The sequence below is a fragment of the Bidens hawaiensis genome, unplaced genomic scaffold, assembly GCF_021521415.1.
Source record: "Bidens hawaiensis isolate Kalapana, Puna unplaced genomic scaffold, B.hawaiensis_p1.1 tig00029031_1, whole genome shotgun sequence".
In the NCBI taxonomy this organism is placed as follows: domain Eukaryota; kingdom Viridiplantae; phylum Streptophyta; class Magnoliopsida; order Asterales; family Asteraceae; genus Bidens; species Bidens hawaiensis.
This window is the reverse complement of record NW_027505143.1, coordinates 8,038-28,186: the sequence shown is the minus strand read 5'-3', so window position 1 is coordinate 28,186 and position 20,149 is coordinate 8,038. Positions and strand designations below refer to the sequence as shown.

At 36.7% G+C, this 20,149-nt stretch overlaps 2 pseudogenes across 2 annotated transcripts; both read right to left on the bottom strand.

The window, feature by feature from the left end:
* Nucleotides 1-648: 648 nt before the first annotated feature.
* LOC143611056 (putative disease resistance protein At1g61300) lies at nucleotides 649-7,813 on the bottom strand (annotated as a pseudogene). The gene is made up of 3 exons (XR_013149698.1): nucleotides 5,020-7,813; nucleotides 4,860-4,934; nucleotides 649-780 (listed from the first exon to the last, which is right to left on the bottom strand). The product of XR_013149698.1 is annotated as a putative disease resistance protein At1g61300 (transcript).
* A 790-nt stretch (nucleotides 7,814-8,603) lies between these two features.
* LOC143611054 (UDP-glycosyltransferase 75C1 pseudogene) lies at nucleotides 8,604-19,590 on the bottom strand (annotated as a pseudogene). The gene is made up of 2 exons (XR_013149697.1): nucleotides 18,950-19,590; nucleotides 8,604-8,745 (listed from the first exon to the last, which is right to left on the bottom strand). The product of XR_013149697.1 is annotated as a UDP-glycosyltransferase 75C1 pseudogene (transcript).
* Between the last annotated feature and the right edge of the window lie 559 nt (nucleotides 19,591-20,149).

Sequence of the window (20,149 nt, the reverse complement as noted above, 5' to 3'; positions counted from 1 at the left end):
TAGACTACACAGCGGACGGCTACAAAAGGATCAAGAACAGCAATCAAATGAACCCGGTAATACGATTAAGGTTAGGGGAAAAATTTGCGACTGTTATGAGAAGGTGGGTGTGAGTTTGATTGCGTTTATGAGATCGTTTATATAGACAACGAGATTAGGGTTTACAGCTAGGTCTAAACAAGGAAGAACGAGTCAACAGGGTCAAATTAGTTCAATTACATTAACGGTGATGCCGCGAATCATGCACGAATTTGATTTCCTTAATCAAAAGTTGGTTACAAACAATTTTGACCTGTTAATTGATTGATTGATTGCCCGCCGGTTCACAAGGATGATTACGGGTCGGGTTTGGTTGTTGGATTATCCATATTGTAAAATGGATTATCAGAAATTACATACAGGTCCCTCAAGATTGGAGATGGATAAATAAATGGATAGAACTTTATACTTCGGGCTAATAATGTATAAAACTTTAAAGATATAAATTTAAATTATTAAATATAACTCGATAAACACATCATATTAAATAAAATAACCCGGACGTCGAAACGAGTCGGGTGTTAAATAAATTCGAAAAACCCGAGTTGTTACAATAAATGTTTAATAGTGAAAAACAACATTTGAATCAGTTAGCTTAATAGATTGTTATCAAGCATCATCTAAGAAAGCTTGAAGGTTGACTGTAGTGGATCCGCCATTTTCGAGAGCTTTAGCCGTCAAAAAACGCCCTTTATGTGCATTCCATCTCATATCACCGCCGTCTTTTCCCGCCATCATCATCTTCAGACACCAAAACGTAATAGCTCTTACAGCAGCTCGTAGCTATTACGCTTTCTTCAAAGGATGGCTGCTTCCAAGCCCACCTCCTGGTTGTCATCGCTCGATCACTTCCTTTTCCACTAAGTGATTGCTTAGGGACCTTAGCGTACGATCTGGGCTGTTTCCCTCTCGACTTTGGATCTTAGCACCCAAAAAGTCTGTCTGTACAAACGATCTAGGCCTGTATTCGGAGTTTCCTTAGGGTTGGTAAGGCGAAATGGGGCCACCCTAGCCCATTGAGTGCTCTACCTCGGGCCATCGACTTCATACGCTCTACTGGGAAGGATCGAACACGCCGCGTTTTACTGGGAAGGATCGAACCATGGGAACGAATCTACTGGGCTATCACCTTCTTTGGCCAGATCTTCCAACCTTTTCACAATTACAGTTCACAGCGCCCTTGACTAAACTAATCTAATAGAAAGTCAAGGGGCTTGAAAGCTTACCTGATTATTAGAGGAAGGTTTGGAACTAAAAAAAATTGGCATTTAGTCTGTTTTCGTTACGGTACCGGAAGTAAAATGTAACAAAAATAAACAACGTGAACGAATATGGTGCCACCAAGTGACCCAATTGGCAGAACCAAAGCTCTTAAATGTTATATATAATAATTTAGTATGAGACGTGTACAGTGATAGGTTTACCCAATTACCAAAACATTCATGTCACGTTTACGTGACCATAAATACCTAATGGGTAATTTGTAAAAACCTAATGGGCGGGTAATTCTAACAATCTAATGGTCATACTCATTACCAATACTAAAAGATGTTCAAGACTAAATACTAGTCTCTAATTTGTCATGTTTTGAAAGCAATAAGGACTATTAGTCCCTAACGCATTCCCTCAAAATTACTGATTGAAAATTAGTCTCAAAGAAAGTTTCCCCATTTTTCCATTATAGAGGAACATTTTTAGACTTGTATTTAGTCTCAAATATGGTGTCTAAATATTAGCGACTGATTATTAGTCACTACAACATGTCGCGTAGAAATGAGTCCACAATACTACCGACATCTAAAAATCAGTCCCAAATACAAAGTATTTGAGTCAGGAACATCAGTCCCTAACACTTTACTCACAATCTCAATATGTTCCTTTTATTGTAGAGACTCATGATTAGTCGCCATACATTTGAGAAATTTTTCATTACATATTTGGGACTGAAATTCAGTTGACAGTAAGTTTCCACCAAAACCTTATATTTCCTAAGCACATCCGGGACTGAAATATGGTCCCGAATAAGGTGTCAAAGTATTAACGACTGATTGTGAGTCACTAACACTTGTCACATAAAAACCAGTCCCTAAAAACCAGTCCCTACTACTTTTAGTGACTGATACTATGTAATCGAGACTGATATATCAGTCCTTGATAATTTAGTCTCTGATGGTTACTTTTTTTGTAGTGAACCCTAGTTTTGGAGTTTTCGCCCTAACCTAGGTTAGCCACCAGAGGCAAGCGTTAGACCGTAGCTTGTTGCTGAAAAACGTAATAGGGTAGCGTAGCTCGCTTCGCTCTTCAAGCTCCGCCCCCTTACTCAACGTCTTCATCTATAAAGAAAGCCCTTTCTCCAGAAGAGAAGAAGGTAAGCTTTCACGCCGTAGCTTGCTGGTTTTTCCATCATCCAATCAAAAAAGAAAGAGAATAAAACCTGGCGAAAAAAAATGAACACTTTGCTGAGGAACGAAGCTTCGTCTTTGTTTTTCTTCAAAGCCCCAATCCGATCTCGCTCGCCGCCACTAATGGGGTCTCGGTTGATTTTCCTTCCTTTAGCTACTCAGATGTTTCAGTTCGCTAAGTTTGAAAAGTCCAAAGAGTGCAGACTAGCCACGGAGCTTGGATAGGTTTCCCAATCGGAGATCCATGGATCACAGACGGTATCTCCCTATGGCCTTTCGCCTCTTAAAGCGTCCTTCCTTCTCAATGCCCGGGCATCCATCCAATGCATTCTTTTTGATCTTGTACCCACGGAGCGGTACACTGAACACCAAACTCTTTCCAATCGAGACGAAAAAAAAGAAAGAATAGCAACTACATCAACAACCTTGATTCCTGACGTGAACGGCCGCTCAAGAGACTGAAGAGTTTTCATTCATTTTCTTGATTTATCATTTTTTTAAGTCGAAGAGTGACTACTGATTTCTGCTCGTAGTTCCTCTCTTGTTAGTTCGTGATATAGTACTCGCGCAACAGCTCTTACAACAACTCGTAGCTATTATTTGCATTGCATGGGGCTTCGGTACATCGGGGCTATGGTCTAAAAAAAACCAAATTCAATTCTTCCGAACCCATCCACGATTAGCTAGAAAACCCTTTTTCTTTATTTACATTAATTTATGTGCTTCAGTGTTTTTCCACTTGGCTGTACAATATGAGTTTCAGGCCGACAATGAAAAACTCCACTAAAATGGGTAGATTTGGGATTTGATAGATAATACAAGCCCATCACCTCAAAATCTCAACACCTTCCACCACCTCACCCATCACCATCTCCCGATCGGAAGGTACTCAAGTTGCTCGATCGCTTTGATTGATTCGATTTCCAAGTCATTAAACTATTAAGGAGTATTCTTGAAGTGGTTTTTAGTGCATCAATTTGGTCTTTAGCAACTTGAACAAGATATAAGAATTGTTGGATTGTGAAAGCATACATTTTAGTATTCACGATATACATGTATAAATACAATGCCAATATTGATCTAAATAATGCAATTGTTAAACTAATGTGATACGTACAAATAATTACAAGATATTTGTAAAGCTAAACTTGTGGAGAGAATATTTCTACTTATTTGATTTGACTTGATTTCCTCCATTTGGATTAATTTATTTGCTACATTCCTTGATATGCTCCCATAAGATGGACGGTCTTGTTGTTAGTCCAACCTTAGATATTAGATAATTAAATCTTGATCGAGGTAGCGGATTGGTTAGAGCATCGGCTAACTGGTCGTCTCAAGTAATATGTGTAACCCGTATAAATGCGATGCCAATACTGATCTAAATAATGCAATGGCTAAACTATAGGGATACAAATAATTACAAGGTCATAGTAACCAAGCTTCTTTATGGGTAAAAAAATACTTAGTGAATATGAGACCAAATGAGTTAGAACTATTAATGAAGTCGGTCATCTTTTTTACACATACAATATTTTAAATGAATTATGCTTTTATTTTAAACATATACTATTTTGGTTTAAAAATACAAAAAATATAGTTTTACCATTGTCACACTAAATGCCCGTCCACCGGACGAGTATAAAACTAGTTTTAAATGTTCATAACATAAAAAGTTGAATACAACATTATTTGTATATAATGTAAATTTATAACACAACTAGTGTTTGTAATCAGAATTTACCATTGTACAACTACTCCAAGCATGAAACCATAACGTAAATTGGGTTGGTCTCAGTAGGGAGCATTCTCCCTTCTCAAGTCTCATCACCCGCTGCTGCTTGGAATAAGAACGCGGCTCTTGTAATTTTTATGTTCTTTCTAAGTGACCTGATAATCGATTGCCTTTCTGCCTTTAATTATGATAGTAAAGCATTAGTTATGTTACATCTAGAAATCATAACAAGATAAATATTTGAACTTAAATATTAAGACCAGCTATATGATGTTTTTAATGTTCCGCCTACCTTTTAAAATGCAAATAACTTTTTATATATCTCATTGTTTAAAAGTTACACGTAAAAATCAAGCATATTTTTATCTTTAAATAGAATATGATATTGTTATATATTTTAAAAAAATCTAAAGAGCGATAAATTGGGTATGTGTATAATGGGGCATCCAAAAATTTTTATCTAGGCGTCTAGTACTTTTTAAAACGGTGATTTTAAGAAGGGTGTCTACGTGCGTCTAATAGATACGGTATATTTAGGTTTTGTTGAACACAATTACCATCCAACAGCTTGTGACATGTGACGTCTTCTGATGGCTTCCAATACTTTTTTAGACACAACTGACTTTTTTTTTTTTTTTTACTTTTTATCATATCCCTTCCAATAATAGTGTTTAAGCATCTACCTGTTCTCGCACTCGTAAAATATCCTTGTTTGTATCATCCCATGACCACTTCCAAATAATCAAGTTTCCATCCGTCTGTAACAGTAATAAGTAATAAGTTAATATACATGGCAAGGCGATATTATTAATTTATAACTATTAGAGTATGTATTGCCCATACCTCATGTTGTACATCATTAATGTATTCATCAACATTACTATATGATCTCCCTTGATGCTCAAATCTGATCTTGGGTAAATGATTCTCTCCATAACTCCATCTCTTCATGCTTGGACAATTTTTCACAATCATATTCTCCAAATAAGGATATTTTATGTTAGAATGACCAGAGTAAAAGCTCTCGAGTTTGGGAAGATTAACAAGCTTAATATTGGTAAGAGGTAACATGATATATGTGTCCACCGATTCAATTTCACTTCCAGTTGTCCGCTCATCTCCTGCCGAAATGACAACCGACAAACTCCTACAGTTGTCAATATGTATATCTCTAAGATTGACTAACCCTTTTGCTACACTTAAAGGGAATAAGGTCAATAAAGAAGGGCAATGCCAAATCGTGAAACTCGTTAGATTACAAAAGCTTATATATTGAAGTGGCCTGTCCCATAAAACTTCCAACCTATCGAGCTCGTATAACCAGATGTTTTCCACTTGGGAAAAAACCTTCCTTTGTTTTACATCCAAGTCACATGTCTTCACCAAGATTCATATCTTTTATAGACGATAAAATTAAACATTCACTTGCCTGAATCAGTTTCATAACTCGCATCGTGAGTGGGAGGCTACTTTTTGTAAGATGTAGGGTGCGTTTACAATCATATATTGGATAGTCCTTGTAAAAGTCGTCCTCGATGAGAAATCCCATCAGAGTTTCAAAGTGGAAATCTTCAGGAATACAATGCAATTCTGGAACTTTTAAATGTAGAATTTTAAGCGACTTGTTTAGTTCCAGGAGAAAACTACAACTACTCTTCCTCAAGCCAACATACAACTCTTCCAACTTAATGAGCTTCGATATGACACCAGGTGTTACCTAAGATAGAGATTCACATAAGTAAACATCTAACAACCTTAGATTGGTCAACTGCCCGATCTCTTTAGGGATATTTGTAACTCCAGTATATCTGAGCTTTAGAATCTCAAGACATGTTAACTCCCCAAGTATAGAAATTTCGTTGAGAGATTCATTTCCACTAAGATCAAGCATACGGAGTAATGTAAGTTTCTTTAGTGATTGTGGAAGAGATGACATGTCATTACGTGACATATCTAAAACTTTTAGTTTTTCCATGCCTCGAAAGAACTCGTCAGGAACAACTGAGAGTATAATGTTGTCTTGTATAAGGAGAGTGTCAAGGTATGGGAAAAGAAGGTCATGATCATGAAGCTCACTAATTCTATTTCCGATGAGCGATATTTTCTTGTAGCTTTCTAAGTATTTTTTTGGTTGCCATTGCCTTAAACCTCTTCCAGATTCCACCCAAAACTTGTAATTACCTTTAGAAGTAACGAGCCTTGCCATATCACGAACAAGGTCGTGCATTTTGAATAGTTCTTCACCTTCTTCTCGTTCAGGCAATAACAAGAAAGATGATTTAAGGGAGTCAACGGCAAATAGAACTCTATATTTTGCACCCTGAATATCGCCGTCGTGATTATCAAATATCCCTAGACACAGACAATAATACGTCAGCCTTTTAAAGCCAATGGTTCCATCTTCTGGGAACATACTACACAATAAGAAGCACGATTTAGCTACTTCGCTTTCAAGATAGTCGTAGCTTAGCTTCAGTTGCATTATTCCGTTTCTTTTAAAGGGAGCATCCTCATCGGTTGGATCTTGTAGTCGATCAAGCGTTGCCTCCCAAATTTTATATTCCTTGTTTTTCAAAGCTTTTCCTACAGCTTGAATAAAAAGTGGTAGTCCACCACATTCTTTGACAATCTTCAGTGCAACTTCTTTCAATGTACTGTCCCATCCGCTTTTACCAACTACTCGCTCAAAAAGGGTCCATGATTCGTCGTCTTGCAAAGGGTTTACCAAAATATTCTTCTGAGCATTCATTGCCTCACACACATCTTTGATTCTGGATGTAACCAAAATCTTGCAATTCATGTTGTCAAACCCACACGGGATGCCAACGTCCTGTAGCTTCAGTTCCTCCCAAACGTCATCAAGAATTATCAGAACCTTCTCTCCATTTATTATTCTTGGAGCAGCTTTTTTAACCTTTTCTTGAATCCTTTGATAATCAATTGTTTGTGAGACTGTTATAAACACAATATCTGCAAATTGATTCTTCATTTCTGCAGCAACTTCACTAGCTAGTGTAGTTTTACCTACACCTCCTAACCCATTGATTCCAACTATTTGTATCTTGTCATCTTCTATGGCTTCAATGATTTTCTTCAAAGTTAACTTTTGGGTATCAATATTTTCAAGACTTTTTCTACGGTAGAGGTCTGTGAATCCTAGGGCGGGTGCAGGAAGCGAAACACGAGTTTCAAAATCCTTACCGTCACTTTGGTGCTGTTGAACAAAAGAAGTTCTTTCTATTGCCGTCATACTGATCTGGCGGAGGGTGCTCAAATTGACACAAAACCGTATGTTTAAGCATGTTTTCTTGGCTTTCGCTTCTTTGGCAATAAACTCTGTGGCATCGGATAATTCAGCGTCAGCTTTCTTCATCCACTCTTCAACGCCTTTTAGGAGAATTTCTCCTTTAGATTTAGCCAAATCTATCTGTTGTTGAACCCTTCCCTTCATATTCGAGAGCTTTTTGATTTCGTTTTTCAAAATTTTAACATTTTCAGAGCAGTTCCAAATGTAGGTTATCTCGGTCTTAGCCGCATCACATAAGTAGTCGACTACTTTTCCAACTAGGGCGCTAACGGCCTCAGTCATTGTTTTCTGATGGTTTCGGCTTTGGATGGAAAATATATAGTTTAAAGGGAAATTAAGAACAAGGACACTGATTGACACAAATTATTAATTGAGTAACTGCAGCAAGTGGTGATTGAGTTCACTAGTTCCTCTCATATGTAATTATTATGTATGCGTAACAGTCAAAACAAATACAAAACTTACCAAGTATGATAGTAGTAACAGATAATCAATCTCTTAATACACAATAATATCTTTAAACCAACTTGATTTAAATATAAACCTGGTTATTGAGATCAAAGTAAACAGGGAGAAATAATTGTTGATCAATAATGCATCCTAGAAAAGTTATCTTTAATTAATCCTTTGCTTGTATTGTATTGTAGGTAAGATAATTGCTGATCAATAATGCATCTGAAAAAAGTATCTTTAATTACTTAATCCTTTGTTTGTATTATATTGTAGGTGAGATATGATCAAAAAGCAAATATCCACCTGGAGCCCATCACTTTCTAAACAGAATTATAAGTATATTTATAAATAGGTTAGGTATTATATAACTCATAACTCTACAAATAATCAAAATGTATTATTTATGAGAGCATGTGAGGGTTATATAGGTGAGGTTGTAATATACCAAGTGCAAGTTTGATAAACACTTTATTATTGCGAGAGAAACTTATTTAGAAACTCAGCATAATAATTATTATTGATCATCCATCCAACGACGCTATATCGAATTTCCTATATTTATAGATCTAACCTTAACTTGGTAACCAAAGCATTACCATACATGTATGGGTAAACGTTTAAAAGTGAAAAACATTATTTGCGAATAAATTAGTTTAATAGATGGTTATCAAGCATCATCTAAGAAAGCTTGGAGGTTGACGGTGGAGGATCCGCCGTTGCCGAGAGCTTCGGCCGCCAAATCCTGCCATTTAGGTGCATTCCGTCTCATATCACCGCCGTCTTCTCCCGCCATCATCATCTCCACACACCTCAGAATTTCAACACCTTCCACCACCCTGCCGCCTCTACACCTCCTAACCCATTGATTCCAACTATTTGTATCTTGTCATCTTCTATGGCTTCAATGATTTTCTTCAAAGTTAACTTTTGGGTATCAATATTTTCAAGACTTTTTCTACGGTAGAGGTCTGTGAATCCTGGGGCGGGTGCAGGAAGCGAAACACGAGTTTCAAAATCCTTACCGTCCCTTTGATGATGTTGTACAAAAGAATTTCTATTGCCGTCATACTGAGCTGGCGGACGGTGCTCAAATTGACACAAAACCGTAAGTTTAAGCATGTTTTCTTGGCTTTTGCTTCTTTGGCAATAAACTCTGTGGCATCGGATAATTCAGCATCAGCTTTCTTCATCCACTCATCAACGCCTTTTAGGAGAATTTCTCCTTTAGATTTAGCCAAATCTATCTGTTGTTGAACCCTTCCCTTCATATTCGAGAGCTTTTCGATTTCGTTTTTCAAAATTTTAACATTCTCAGAGCAGTTCCAAATGTAGGTTATCTCGGTTTTAGCCACACCACATAAGTAGTCCACTACTTTTCCAACTAGGGCGGTAACAGCCTCAGTCATTCTTTTATATATGATGGAAAATATAAATATATATATATATATATATATATATATATATATATATTATAGTTTAAAGGGAAATTGGGAAGAAGAAGATTATGAGGTGAACCAAGAAACAAGGACACTAATTATCAACTCATGGATGAAGGAGAAAAGAATTGAATTTATGAAAGTAGTACTTACTTCAAACTCAAAACAAGAACTGATCCAAATCTTATTATACTTACTTCAAGAGTCAAAACAGATACATAACTTGAATTCGATCAACATGAACGAACAAAGTGCAAACAGAGAATCAATCTCTAAATACGAAACAAACAAGATTCAAACCAACTGGATTTGAATATAAACCCACCCTGTTTTTTGAGATGTAATAGTTGCTCATCAATATATAATGCATACATCTTTTTTTCAACTGCGCGCTGATCAATAACGCATCAACACCATTGTTTTATTATTAGTGAGATCAATAATGCTTACTTTTCCAAGAGGAAGCTTTAACTTTCTTTAATTGTGGGCACCCTCATGTCTTTGTGCTTTAATTTAGGTATCAAAAATATATATATATATATATATATATATATATATATATATATATATATATCATTTTCTGTTAGCTCTAACTTTAGACTATTAACAGAATTGTAAGAATATTTATTATATAAATATGTTAGGTATTCATGTTATACATACACGGGTTGAACAATATAAATTATATAATTTATAACCATATAAATAATCCAAGCACAAGGTCGATAAACATGTTATTATATTACAAGAGAACATTCAATCAAAAACTCGTTACAATAACTTTTTGGTTGATCATCCATCCAAAGCCGCTAACTTTTGGGTTCAACAAAAAAAGCTTTGTTGCTAAAACTGTAATAAATTGGGGCACTTCGCAAGGAAATGCACTAATCCACATGCGGTAGGAAAGCACATCAAGATCACAGAAATTTCTGATAATAAAAGTGTGAAGCGAAGTGACAAAAGGCATGTTTAGAGCTACTCCTCAAATACAAGGGTTCCAAGAATCAGTCAAGGAACCACATCAAAAGGGAACCCCGGGTCAAGCTCTAAGGCCATCATCACTAGAACGGCTGAGGGAGCAAAACCAGATTGGAAAGATAACCAATTTAAATCAATCCTACTTTTGTTGGGATGACATTTGCAAATGAAGCTAGTACCTCATCAAGCCCCGTTGCTGAAACATCTCCATGTGTCTCTGACATTCCCGGGGTACATAAACTTTGTACTCAAGCTTGTATAGATAAGATTAGAAACTATATAACTCACAATCTTGCATTAATTGATGAACATCTTGCCCTTAGATGCCAGAACGATGAATATAAGAAAGCTGACAAAATATTTGCCGCTAGGATTAAGACTCATAACAAAGATATGGCTAAACTTAACGAAAAATTATTTCAGTCTGACAAACTAGCTGAGCACCACGAAAGATGTGTTATAAAATTAAATGCTAAATTTGAGAAGCTAGAGTTAGAACTAGCTCAAAGGAAAATAGTCGTAGAAAGGTTTGAGTTAGCATCTGATAAATTAAATGGAATCATTGGGTCCAGATTGGGGTGAAACAAAAGACAGGCATAGGTTATGATAATACCGCTGTACCACCTCCTTTCAATGAAAATTACACTAGCATGCCTCACTTTAGTTTCAGCACCCCACCTGAGGATGAGATGGTTTATGGTTTTGGCATGTGCCAAAACCAAAGACATTTGCTCCTCGTGTGTCCAAAACCGTTGATCCAGCTATTTCATCAGTTAGTCCTAATGGTAATTCATCTTCTTCGGCAGGTTGTGTAGAAGGAAGTAGATGTGAGGAAACGGATATGGGTTATGGAGTGAAAAAGATTTTAGATTCGGTTTTTGGGTCAGCTGTGAATTCAAACAATTATTTGTTAACCCCGTCTGTAATAATATTTCTGTTAAAAACAATTTGAACAATCATGTATCTTGTGAACGTGTTAATGTTGGCATGCCTTAAAATGATTTGAATGAAACTGATGTTTTTGTTTCCAATGGTGATTGTGAAACTGTGTATGATGAATCTGTCACTAGGAGAAATGTGCAAGAAAATGTGCTTGATAAAACACGTGTACATAGTTGTTCATCAACAGATTGTAAAGTTGAGGGAAACTCTTATCAAAGAAATAGTTTTGAAAGCAAAAAAGACTAGCACATCCAGTAAATATATACCACCCCACAAGAATTCTTTCTTTCAATCAACTAATTATTATAACCATCCTTAACTACTTCAACAGTCAAAACAGATACATAACTTGAATTCAACACAAACAAAGTACAAACAGAGAATCAATCTCTTAATACGGAACAAACAAGATTCAAACCAACTGGATTTGAATATAAACCCACCCTGTTTTTTGGGATGTAATAGTTGCTCATCAATAATGCATGCATCTTTTTTCAACTGTTGATCAATAATGCCTCAACACCATGTTTGTATTGCTTTTCAAAGAGAAAGCTTTAAGTTTCTTTAATTGTGGGCACCCTCATGTCTTTGTGCTTTAATTTAGCTATAAAAAAATATAGAGTTAGATTATCGTACAATAATTATTAACGTACAAAAACGTACGAGAATCAAACTCAACCCAAAACACAAAACGCTCAGCCCGAAAAACAAAAAGGCTCATACGCTCAAGAAACTCAGTTACACTCATGTCAACAATTGATTCAATTAAAGATCCAGATCAGTTTGTTTGGATGAATTGATGATTAATTAGATACACATTGATGATTTTGATACCATTTGATGTGATTATTATAGATGATTACAAGAAAACGCTCAAACGCTCAAGAAAAAACCAGTCACGCTCAAGTCAAAAATTGATTCAATTGAAGATCCAGATGTGTTTGTTTGGATGAATTGATGATTAATTTGATCAATTTCGAAGTTTAATTGATCAATTGTTAAACCAATTGCTTAAAAACAAACCTGTGAACAAAGGAGAATCCGCTGTGTTTTTCCGGCGAGTTGCCGGACACTTGATGTCGACGACGGTGATAGTGACGGGAGAGTGTTGATGCCAGGCGAGTGGTGGTCAATGGCGTTGGAGACGGCAGCGGCAGTAGTTGGCTAGAGGAAGAGTAATTTTAGGGTTTAGTGTGTTTTGAAATCAAAGGGTGAAAAGAGTCGCGTACGTTAATGTACGATAAGGATTTTTGTATTCTATCCGTTATTCAATATATATATATATATATATATATATCATTTTCTGTTAACTCTAACTTAGATTATTAACAGAAATGTAAGAATATTTATTATATAAATATGTTAGGTATTCATGTTATACATACACGGGTTGAACATTATAAATTATATAAAGGTCTGTTTAATATCCAAAAACTGCTCAGCAACAGTCAGATAAGTGGGGAATGTTGGGGTGAACCAGAAAAGTTTGGGTAGAGTCGGATCTAAGCGTTGGCTAGGTAAGCGCCCTGTAGTAAGAGGAGTAGTTACGAACCTTGTAGACCATCCACATGGGGGTGGTGAAGGGAGGGCCCCAATTGGTAGAAAAAAACCCACAACCCCTTGGGGTTATCATGCACTTGGAAAAAGAAGTCGAAAAAGGAAAAATATAGTGATAATTTGATTCTTCGTCGCCGTAGTAAATAGGAGAGAAAATAGAATTTCTTTCTTCGTCTTTACAAAAAAAATTAGGAGGAAGCTTGTAACATCCTAAATATTCTAATATTAAATAAAGAAAGTTACGTTTAGTAATTTCCGCGTTAATAATTAGTAAAGAAAAGATCATGGACTTAGATTAATTAAGATGGGATTATGGATGAGATAGGCTTAGGGTTCATGGGCCTTAGGAGTATAAATACTCCCCTAAACCACCCTAAAACCCTAAATCCTCATTTCTTTCCATCTTATTCTCTACACACTCAAAACACAAACATACTACCACCTATACGGCCGAGAGAGACACGAGCGAGATCCAAGAGCAAGTGAGCGTTAGTTGTGTTAGATCTTCATTATCCGAGTCTTATACAAGATCTAGAGTTCCTAAACAAGCTAACCAATACCAAACTAACCCGTAAAGGTATGTTCTTGATCTTAAAGCTTACATTTTTATAAACGTTTAGCCTCGAAACTTAGAACGAGACTAGATCGGGTGTAAGTTAAACGTAAAGTTGTAAACTTGATGTGAGAAACGAACTTAAAGAACTCACGGCTGATTATGACTCGTTTAAAATAAACCCTAGACCTAGTATTGAACGTTTTAATCTTAAAGGTCCAAACTTTATGCGCTTTCGGGTCGTGTTTATTCAAAAATGGCCATGAAAACGTTTGCGGGAATTATTAACATCATATCGAAGTATTTTACGTTGAATCAGAAATGATTACGAGGGTTAGGAACGAACAGCGGCTACTGCTCGGCAACTTCGCCAGCAGCTAACTTCGCTGCGGTTAACTTCGGCATTAGCTAAGTTCGCTGCTGTTAACTTCGCCAATAGCTAAGTTCGTTGCTGTTAACTTCGCCAGTAGCTAAGTTCGCCGCTGTTAACTTTGCCAGTAGCTAAGATCGCTGATTGTTAAGTTCGCCAGAAAACAAGTTCGTGTACATATAACTTCGCCACATATAAGTTCGCTTAAGTTAAGTTCGGTAACGAATCGGATAGCGAATCAGACTTAATTCGTTATGAGGAATGAGTTAACGAATTAGGAAATAAATTAAAATCCTAATAGAAAATGTGTTAAGACAGTTAATGGAAATAAAATTTTTCCAAGCTGACCTGGCAGTTTAACCCCAGCCATGGGCTCTGCCCCTTAGACCCCGCTAGGGGCTGCCGCCCCTAGAACCCCTAGTTGCGGGTAGCAATTGAACTAGAAAGACGACATGGGAAGTGATAGTTAATTGATACGTGTAATTGTTATACAATTAGTCGTGCACAACTCAAGAAAGGGATTACTATAAACGGTGAACGTAACCGCATTCAGGTGAGTTTCTAGCCCCACTTCCTTGTTATGTTTCGGGGCTGTGTGCATACTCGATGTGATAGTTAATACAGTTACCTTAAGTGGTAAGTGTATGTCTTGTATGATTTATGTATGATGACTGCTTGACGGTGCGTGAACGATCTTCGGCTATTGCACGTACCGTCAGGTGGTAGCTAAAGATGTGATTGATATGTATGATGTAAGATAAGATGTATGTATGAATATATATGATGTAAGCATAATGTATGTATGATATGTTGATGGTACGTGAACGCTCTTCGGAGATTGCACGTATTTTCAAGAAAGGTATGTAAGAACAGGTATGGTACAATTGCATGAAACAAAGGGACCAAACCTTAATAATATCTGTGATGGTAGGGACCAGACCCTAAAAATATCTGTGATGGTAGGGACCAGACCCTAAAAATATCTGTGATGGTAGGGACCAGACCCTAATAATATCTGTGATGGTAGGACCAGACCCTAATAATATCTATGATGGTAGGGACCAGACCCTAATAATATCTGTGATGTTGGGGACCAGACCCTCTATAATATCTGTGATGTTAGGGACCAGACCCTTATAATATCTGTGAGGTTATAGGGCGGAAGGCTCTTTAAATAGGATGGATAGTTATGTATGTAGAATATGTATGATGAGTGTACACCCCTTCGGGCACGTGTGCAAGTATGAGGACAGATTGTATGTTGTATGATTAACTAGAACTCACTCAGCGTAGCTGACATTTAGTATGCACGCAGGTGAGTAGGTTGAGGCAGCTTGCGTAAGAGGAAGCACATGGCATGGACTTGAAGAAACTGGCATCTCAAGGAAAGGTTATGTCATTTTAAAGACAATGTTTTATGTTAAATAATTTGGAATGATCGTTAAGACAAGAAATATGGTTATGTAATGAAATGGTTTGAATGTTTTTAATATTCCGCGAATGTTTTTATTAACTCTGATATTTAGAACTGTGTTTATAAGTAAATCAAACGTTAAAGTGAGGCACCGGTAACAGGGCCTTACAAAGCTGTGACATGTTCACTAAAAAAAATCTTTTTGTAGCGAATAATTTATTAAAAATAAATAAATAAACTTAACAGAAAAGAAGAAAAATAAATAATAATAACCTGGTCCTAGGCATCTACCACTATACCTAGAGGTGGCAATGTGAGTGAGTTGGGTTGGATTTGGGTGATGGGTCAGAATGGGCATGGGTCGGGATGTGTATGGGGTCAGGATGGATTTTTAAAATAAAAGGTTAGGATGGATATGGGTCAAGATGGGTAAAGCTAACTCATCTTGACCCAAGTAAAGGTTGACATACAAAGGGTTTTAAAAATCCCTAAAAAAATATTCAAAAAAACTATTAAAAAATAATAACTCAAAATATATATAAAAACGCAAAATGTAAAATAACTAAAATGTTTCCCACGTCTTCCTCGTTAAAAAAAACCATTTTGTACCGGTTCATGTTCGAGTTTATCAGGGCTTTTTTTTCGGTTCGGTTTTGTTTATTTTCATTTCAGTTGGTTTCGGTATCTGCTCGGTTTAGATTTCTCGGTTTTTTAGGTTTCAGTGTTGTTTTGTTTTAGTCAGTTTTTTCGGTTTCATTTCGTTTTTTTTTGTTTCGTTTTGATTATTTTGTTTTATTTTGGTCGGCTACGTTTCAGTTTCTTTGTTTCATTTTGGTAAGCTTTTTGATTGCATTTCGCTTTTTATTGTTTCGTTTTAGTTAGATTTCGGTGTCATATCGGTTTTTTTTTATCGTTTTTGTCGATTTTCTATTTCGATTAAGTTTCGTTTCAGTTTTTTTGTTTCGTTTTGGTCGGTTCGGTGTTTTTGATTCGTTTTGGTCCGGTTTTTAAATTGCATTTAGTTTTTTTATGTTTACTTTTGGTCAGTTTTTCAGTTTCAATTCAGTTTTTTGGTTTCGTTTCGGTCGTTTTTCTATTTCGGTTCTGTTTCGTTTCGGTTTTTTTGTTTCGTTTTGGTTGGTTCAGTGTTTTTGTTTTGTTTTGGTTAGCTTTTCAGTTGCATTTCGTTTTTTTTGTTTCGTTTTGATCGTTTTTCTATTTCGGTTCAGTTTTGTTTTGATTTTTTTTGTTTCGTTTCGGTCGATTTGGTGTTTTTGTTTTGTATTTATAAGCTTTTCAGCTGCACTACGCTTTTTTTTTGTTTCATTTTGGTCAGCTTATCGGTTTCATATCGGTTTTTTTTGTTTCGTTTTGGTTGTTTTTCTATTTCAATTCAGTTTCGTTTTGGTCGGTTCGCTGTTTTTGTTTTGTTTTGGTCAGCTTTTCAGTTGCATTTCGCTTTTTTTTTCTTGTTTCGTTGGTCAAGTTTTCGGTTTCATATCGGTTTTTTTGTTTCATTTTGGTCGTTTTTCTATTTCGATTCAGTTTTGTTTCGGTTTGGTCGATTCGGTGTTTTGGTTAGCTTTTCGGTTGCATTTCGCTTTTTTGTTTCGTTTTGGTCAGTTTTTCGGTTTCATTCCGATTTTTATTGTTTCGTTTTGGTCGTTTTTCTATTTCGGTTCAGTTTCGTTTTTGTTTATTTGTTTCGTTTTAGTCGGATCAGGGGTTTTTGTTTCGTTTTGATTGTTTTTTGGGTTTCGGATGATTTTTGTTTCGCACGTGATAGTTTGGGTATTTTGAATTAGATAAGTTTTGGATAACTTGGATACCTTGTTTTGACCTATTTTAACCTATAAATGAAACTCACTTGTATATTTCCGAAATAATATTATTTCCAACCCATCCTGACCCACTTAAAGAATTTTTATGATTCATCCTAACCCATTTTAGTTTTAAAGTTTATCCATCTTGATCCAAAATAATCTGTTTAGGTTGGGTTTGCCACCCTTAATTATACCCATAATGGTGGACCATACTGTTGCTATTCATAATGGAAATAAACATTTACCTATTTATATTACAGATCGTATGGTATGACACAAATTAGGAGAATTTGCGCCTACATTAAATTTCCGAGGACATGCAAAAAAGCGATAATAGATCTCGTCGTTAAAAAACGTTTGTTTATGTATAATAATATATATAGATATCTATCTTTGATTAGTAGGAGACGAGCTTTATGTTAAATAAGAGAACAACAGAAGTATACGCTTTAGGTTAAGCTTTATGTTAATATATATAGATATCTATCTATGTCTGCTCACAAAGCGCGAAGAGTAATTGATCAAATTCGGGGGCGTTCTGTGACACCCGGCTGTTTCCGCCGCTCAGGGCCGGGTGTGACAGATTGGTATCAGAGCACTGGTTATAGCGAACTAGGAAAAGAAGTTTTTAACCTAGACTATAACCTTTGGGGAATCACATGAAATATTTTTCAAAGAATATTTTCAAAAGAAAAATCACACACGCACTTAGGAACACGGGTCACAGTGTCTAGAGATAAGAACATTATGTGCTCTGAGTACATGCGCTAAGTTTGTTATATTTTCTTTTTATGAAAAGAATGCCTCCAACCAGAGCCAAGGGAATTACCATGACACCCGAGGAGCTCGCAGAAATAATCGCGCAGGCGATTGCAACGCATGAGGCCAGCAAGGCCGAATCTAGTCAGGGTCGCCAAGAGAACGAGACCCCAGAACCCGAATCAGGAGCCTTGGACAAAGGATGCTCCTATAAAACATTCATGGCCTGTAGGCCTTGGCCGTTTAAAGGCACCGAAGGAGCCATTGGGCTCTACAATTGGATTGACAAGATGGAGACAGTTCTCTCCATCAGCGGATGTAGTGAAAACCAGAAGGTCCTTTACGCGACCTGCATGTTCCAAGAAGCAGCTTCATCTTGGTGGAAGCTTCAAGTGAAAACATTGGGGAGAGAAGTTGCTCTTCACAAGACCTGGGAAGAATTGAAAGAAATGATGATGAGAAAGTTCTGCTCTCGCGCAGAAATTCAGAGCCTATAGCAGTAACCGATTGGAAAGAACAAAGGTTGCGCAGAAGCAGAATCAAGTTGGTAAAAGTTCAATGGAACTCAAGGCGTGGGCCTGAATTCACTTGGGAAAGAGAAGATCAGATGCGCATAAAATACCCACACCTCTTTCAGAATATGGCTTCTGCCAGCAACGTCTCCTAAATTTCGGGACGAAATTCGTTTAACGAGGGGAGAATGTGACACCCGGCTGTTTCCGCCGCTCAGGGCCGGGTGTGACACGTTCCTACGAAGAAACACTTATGATATTAGAACTCATGCCTTATCGAGCATGTTATCCCATTTTTAAATTAGTTTATTCGGCAGCAACAAATGCGAGTTCCAAATATGGGTTCGAGTGAAGCCAAATTAGTGATTCGTAACTCTATAAATAATCGAAGCACAAGGTCGATAGACACTTTATTATTACGAGAGAATCACCCATCCAAAGCCGCTATTCGTAACTTATTGACCAAGACATTACGCTTAAAAGTGAAAAACATTATGTGAATAAATTAGTTTAATATATTGTTAATAAACATCATCTAAGAAAGCTTGGAGTTTGACAGTGGAGGATCCGCCGTTGTCGAGAGCTTCGGCCGCCAAATCTCGCCATTTACGAGCGTTCCGCCTCATCTCATCGCCATCATCTCCCGCCATCACCACCGTCTCCACACACCTCTGCATCTCAGCCCCTTCCACCACCCCACCACCCTGCCGCCTCTTCACCCGCACCCCTGTTTTCCACACATCTTCAACCATCTTCGCATTCGTCGGCTGATCTGTCCACTGCGGCAATACCACTGTTGGAACACCAGCAGCCAACGCCTCGATCGTCGAGTTCCACCCGCAATGTGTCACAAAACAACCGACTGATTGGTGGTTTAATACCGCCACCTGAGGACACCAGTTTACAATCTTCCCTTGTTTTTGAAGCTTCTCTATTTTGCTTAATCGTCCCGCTTGCTCACCATCTTGGATCACCCATAGAAATGGCTGCCTGGTCGCTAACAACCCGAATGCTATCTCTTCCATTTGATCCATTGTTAATATTGCTAGTGACCAAAATGAAACATACACGACTGAAAAATTCGGTTTTGAGTTTAACCATTCGATGCATTCGTCCTTTTCTTTAATATATGATCGAATCAATGGTCCGATCGGAAGGTACTCAAGTTGCTCTATCGCTTTGATAGATTCGATTTCCAAGTCATTATAACTATTAAAGAGTATTCTTGAAGTGGTTTTTAGTGCATCAATTTGGTCTTTAGCAACTTGAACAAGATATAAGAATTGTATTTGGATTGTGAAAGCACACATTTTAGCATTCACGATATACATGCATAAATACAATGCCAATATTGATCTAAATAATACAATGGTTAAACTATTGAGATACAAACAATTACAAGGTCGTAGTAACCGAGCTTCTTTATGGGTAAAAATATACTTAGTGAATATGAGACCAAATGAATTGGAATTTTTAATGAAGTCGGTCATCTTTTTTACACATATAATATTTTAAACGAGTTATGTTATTATCTTAAACATATACTATTTTGGTTTAAAAATACAAAAAAGATAGTTTTACCATTGTCACACTAAATGTCCGCCCACCGGACGAGTATAAAACTAGTTTAAATGTTCATAACGTAAAAAGTCGAATACAACATTATTTGTATATAATGTAAATTTATAACACAACTAGTGTTTGTAATCAGAATTTACCATTGTACTACTCCAAGCATGAAACCATAAACATTTATTGGCATTGGTCTCAGTAGGGAGATTTCTCCCTTCTCAAGTCTCGTCACTTGTTACTTATTTTTGCATTGAATAAGAGCGCGGTCTTTATAATTAACTTGTGCCGTCTAAGTGA